This window comes from Octodon degus, unplaced genomic scaffold (genome assembly GCF_000260255.1).
Source record: "Octodon degus isolate 3935 unplaced genomic scaffold, OctDeg1.0 scaffold00075, whole genome shotgun sequence".
In the NCBI taxonomy this organism is placed as follows: Eukaryota; Metazoa; Chordata; class Mammalia; order Rodentia; family Octodontidae; genus Octodon; species Octodon degus.
Genome location: NW_004524651.1, coordinates 6289611 through 6295109, shown reverse-complemented (window position 1 = coordinate 6295109; position 5499 = coordinate 6289611). Strand labels below are relative to the sequence as shown.

Sequence of the window (5499 nt, the reverse complement as noted above, 5' to 3'; positions counted from 1 at the left end):
GGGCAGGTTTCCAATGAACAGCTTCACCATCTCGACCCAGCCGCACGGAAATCTGCAGGGCTTCTTCCTCGCGGCGCGGACGCTTCCGACAAAACGCTAAAATGGCGACGCTATATAATCTTTCAAAGAACCAATTTTTTCTTTTTTAAAAATTTTATTTATTTGTGTGTGTGTGTGTGTGTGTGTGTGTGGCCAGCTCAGCCCACCAGGGGGCGGGCTGGCTGGCATGCGGTGCTGGGGGATTGAATCGCGGTCCCTGGGCTTTGCTAAGCTTGTTCTAAGTAGGTGCTTTAGACCACTGAGCCATCTCACCAGCCCCAAAGAACCAATTCTTTGATTAATTTTTTAAAAATGTATTTAATGCAGGGTCTACAGGGTCTCACTACACAGATCAGATTTGTAGTGATCCTGTTTTTAGCCTCCCAAGCACTGGGATTATAGGCATGCAGCACCACGCCCAGTCACAATTGCTGTCTCAGCATGCCCTGGGAGTGGGGCTGGCATGGCACTGCAGGATTGAACTCTGGTCCTGTGCCTGCCTAACTAAGCAGGTGCTTTAGTCCACTGAGCTATCTGGCTGGCCCTCATTTTTTTTTTTTTTTAATTGTTTTCTTAGTATCAATTGCATTACTTTATCTTCCATCTTTATGATTTCCTTTGTGTTTCCTTGCTGTTCTTTTTCTAGTAGCTTGAGGTTCAACATTTAGTTGTTTATTTGAGCTCAATATTTTTCTTTTCTTTTCTTTTTTTTTTTAAACAAGTTTGTCATTTATTAAGTCTGAGTTTTCACAACATGGTATTGTACATGGTCATCTGTTGAAACATCTTTTTTTTTTTTTTTTGGTGGAACCGGGGATTGAACTCAGGCCTTTGCGCTTGCCAGGGGAGCACTTATTCCACTGAGCCATCCATCTCCCCAACATCTTTTTTTTTTTTTCCCACTTTCATCATGTTATTTATTCATTTGCATAGCTTTTATGACTTTTAAAGTGTCATTCAGTATTCTTTCTTTTTTTTTTAACAGATCTTAGTTTAAAAAAGTCATAGATACTGTAAGTTCTGTATAAACTGGTGGATAGCAAGTTAAGTTCCTTTGTTTTGACTTATAAGCCTCAGCTTCACTGCAGAATAAAGAATGTAGGCCAAAGAAAGTATAATTGGTCACTCATATAGAACAGTATTGTTTCTATAATTTGAAGCTTTCTGAATGGACAGGTTCAGGCCTGGTCCAACTGTAAAAAGATTACTTAATGAGTTAGATTATATGGAAATTGTACAAAATGTTATTAACTTCACTCATGATAGCTTAGAGAGCACTATATTACTACTTGCTATTCAAAATAAAAAACATGTTTTTGAATCCCCATGGAGGTGGCATGTGTACGCAGCCAGGCCACCCTGCACTTAAGGGCTGTCAATACATATTCCAACAGAAACTTTGGCTTTAGGAAGTCACATTTAAAAGAATGGCTTTAATCATCATTTTTAGTATACTACAAGTAGAGGAAAGTGTGCTTTAATTAAATATATATCATATCAGTGATCCTGGCAAGGTTGAAGATTACATGTACTGTTGATAGCTATACACAACCATTTGCTGTTGTTATAACCAGCAAATGCCATTCATGAAAACAAAGACAAAAGGAGGGGCCACCACAAACACAGATCTATCTGAGCAAGCTGACCAGTACACATTACAGTTTTTTTTTTTTAAATTTTTTTTTTATAACTTTATTTATTTATTTAGTGTGTGTGTGGCCAGTTCAGCCCACCAGGGGGCGGGTCTGGCTGGCATGTGGTGCTGGGGATTGAACTGCGGCCTCTGCTTTTGCTTAGCTTAGCTTAGCTTAGCTTGTTCTAAGGAGGTGCTTTAGACCACTGAGCCATCTCACCAGCCCACATTACAGTTTTAAAAATGAAGGTTATATGCTCTTATGTTACAAGTCCCAACTAGGCAGTGTCAAAATGACATCTATTTCTTTGCTTGCTTTGTGATCATACCCCTTGGAGGTGTTACAGGTCTTGTGGCATTGCGCTTTTTCTCTGCAGGAGCACATTAATGTTTCATCCACACTCATCATGGCACCTGCATTGTCAAATTCTCTACAGTAATTGGATGCAGAAAACAGAGTAACCAACTGTCTCTTTGCAAAAAATTCGTATCCATCTTCAACCACTTGATGGGCTCATATCCAAATCATGCTTATGGAAAAATTTTGCAACCACTTCTGTACCAAATGTGAAGGACACTCCTCTGTCATTTTTGCCCCAGCCTAAGACATCTTTATTGGGGTCAGACCACAAAAGATCACAAAGAAGACCTTGATCTGTTGGTTGCATAATTCGCCAAATCTGCTCCATAGATTGAAGATCTGGTGATTAACCTCCATGACAGCAGAATATTTTCTCATCCACGATGGCTGCTCTTGGTAAATAGTTAAAACAGTGTGTGAATGTTTTCCATAGTTTAATGTTGTATCTTCTTTTGCATTCATCATAAAAATCTGTAAATCCTATTGATGCTGGCACATTCATGGTTCCCTCTGAGAAGAAAAAAATTCTCTGGATATTTGATTTTGTAGGCCAGTAAGAGGCAGATAGTCTCCAATGACTGCTTTCCCCTGTCCACATAGTGGGAAACCACCATATTCAAAAAGTCGAAGCAAATCATAGTATTGTGCGTAAATATCACCACATATTTTGAGTGGTGCTTCAAGTTCTAGTAGGATAGGCCAACTCAGAAAGATCTCATGAGACTTCAAGCACAGTCCTCTGATTTCATTCTTCTGTAGCTGGACTTTCTTACCTGGCTTGGACCCTCTCACTTCCAGCAGCTGTTGGATAGTACTGTTGATGTTGAGTTTATCCATATCCACCATCGCCTCTCCACCGACGACCCTCCCGAAGTGGCGACGCCACCGGCTCTCGCTTGGGACTCACACCTCCTTTTCTCACACCATGAGCACAGAGGTGGGTGGTGGCGGCAGTGGCGGCGGCTGTGGTGGGTCCCCTCAACCGCCCGGCTCCTGATTTACTCCTCTCCCCTACTGGAACCATGAGAGCTATTTTTCTGATGTGATCATTCACTGCTATATATTTTTCCCGTAGGACTACTTTTGTTGTGTCCCATCAGTTTTGCCATGTCATATTGGTATTAAAGTTTAGTTGTAGCAATTGTATCATTTCTTTCTTTTCTTTCTTTCTTCTTTTTTTTTGGTGGAACTGGGGATTGAACTCAGGCCCTTGCTTATTCTACTGAGCTATCTCCCCAGTCCCTTGTATCATTTCTTTTATTGTATCTATGATGTATTATCTTTTTCAGGAGGATGTTATTTAAATTCCATGTGTTTATGCAGTTTTTGGGGTTCTGTTTGCCATTGATTTCCAATTTCATTGCACTATGATGTGAAAATATGTATGGGATAATTTTGATTCCTTTGCCTTTACTTAAGCGTTTTCTGTGGGCCAGTATGTAGTCTATATTGGAGACAGTCTCATGTGTGTAGTTTGGGTTCTGGGGTGGAACACACTATAGATATCTAAGTCTATTTGTTTAAACGTTTGGTTCAGTTTTGATATTTCTTTGTTGACTTTTTGTCTAGTTGATCTATTTGTAACAGTGTGGTATTAAGGTCCCTTACTATAATTACATTGATGCTTATCTTATTTTTCACATCCATTAATATTTGTATATTTTATATAGTTGGGTGTGCTGGTATTTGGAGCATATATGTTTAAGATTATTATCTCTTCCTTTTAGATTGTTGCCTTCACAAGTATGTAGTTGTTGGAAAAGACTCACTGGCACTAGCCACAAACAAAGACACAGACACTCACTGCAAGCAAAGTGAGGCTCGAGCAAAAAGCCTGTTGTACCACCTTTGGTCTTTACTTTTATATATCTTGAGTTTCAGCCTTTGGGTTACTTTAGGTGAACATAACAAGATCCCATCGTATGTGTCCAAGATTAATGTTTAGACTATGCATGAGAACCTGCTAGGCATCTGGGAGCAAGGACACAAAAACTGGGTGTCCTTGAGCTCCAAGTGTTCTTGGTTACTCCACAGCTGTTGCTGACTTGTTTTCTTTTTCCTCATCTCCATGCCTTGCAGGTTATTTAGCACTCCTCTATACTAACTCTTTCTTATCCCAACATGTAGTGACTTTTTTTGTTTGTCTTGATTAGTTTTGGCTTGAAATCTACTTTGCACATAGTATAGCTGCTTTTTCCCAGGTTCCTGTCCCATGAAGCATTATTTTCTATCTTTTGACTTTGAGTCTATGGATTTTCTTTTAACTATGTTTCTTTTATCTTTTTCTTTCTTTCTTTCTTTCTTTCTTTCTTTTTTTTTTTTTTTTTTTTTTACAATGTTTCTTTTAGACAGCATATTGTTGGATTTTTTTTTTTTTTTTTGATCCATTCTGCAAGTCTGTTTCCTTTGATTGGTGAATTGAGACCATTTGGACTGATGATTATAACTGATATACATTAACTTATCCATGTCATATTATTTTTCTGTTGTTGGTTCCCATTCTTTCTATTTAGTTTAGTTGTTTGCCTTGCTTGGTGGATTCATTCTTTTGGGATTCATAGAGTTGTAGTCTTTTTTATCTCTTTCTAGAATATCCTTTGGAATGTTTGGATTGTTGGTTTTATGGTCATGAATTTCTTCAGGCATTCTACATCATGGAAGTGTCTTATTTCTCCATGATTTTTTTTTTTTTTTTAAACTGGGGTTGAACTCAGGCCCTTGCACTTGCCAGGCAAGTGCTTATTCTACTTAGCCATCTCCCTGGCCCCTCTCCATGAATTTTAAAGATAGTTTTGCACAGTACATCAGTCTGGTTCGGAGGATATTTTCTTTTAGGACTTGAAATACTTTATTCCATGCTCTCTTTGACGTGAAGGTTTGTGATTATGATCAACTTTTCTTTATAGGTGACTTACTTCTTTTCTCTACCAGCTTTATTCTTGCATTTATTTATTTGGTACAGGGTCTTGCTACACAGCTCAGACTCATAGTGATCCTCCTGGCTCAGCCTCCTCAGCGCTGGGATTATAGGCGGGTGCCACCACACCCGGTTTTGGTGGCTGCCACAGCATGCTTGGGGTTTTGGGACCAGTATGACATGCAGTCCTGGGGATTGAAGCTGGGTCCTTATGTTTGGAGGCAAGCACTTAGACTGCTGAGCTATCTTCCCCGCCCTCTAACAGCTTTTAATATTCTGTTTTTATATTGAAGCTATGGAATCTAGATAATTATATGTCTTGGTGTAGACATTTTTTGATCGTGGCTAATTGGAGTTCTATATGCCTGATTTCACTGTATTTCAAAGTCTTTTTCCCTGGTTGGAAGTTTTCTGCCATTACTTCTGTGAACAAGGGTTTTTAAAAATAGACTTTCTGGTATCTCCTGATTTTTCATGGTTCTTCTCAGTCTTATGCTATTGCTCTTCGCATCATTTAGCAGCTGTTAGATTTTTTTTTTTTTTTTTTTT

At 39.0% G+C, this 5499-nt stretch overlaps 1 protein-coding gene and 1 pseudogene across 7 annotated transcripts in view; one reads left to right on the top strand and one right to left on the bottom strand.

The window, feature by feature from the left end:
* Positions 1-5499, top strand: part of Mettl4 (methyltransferase like 4) — a 54433-nt gene that overhangs the window by 39398 nt on the left and 9536 nt on the right. The window lies entirely within an intron of this gene.
* Positions 1016-2879, bottom strand: LOC101580507 (annotated as a pseudogene).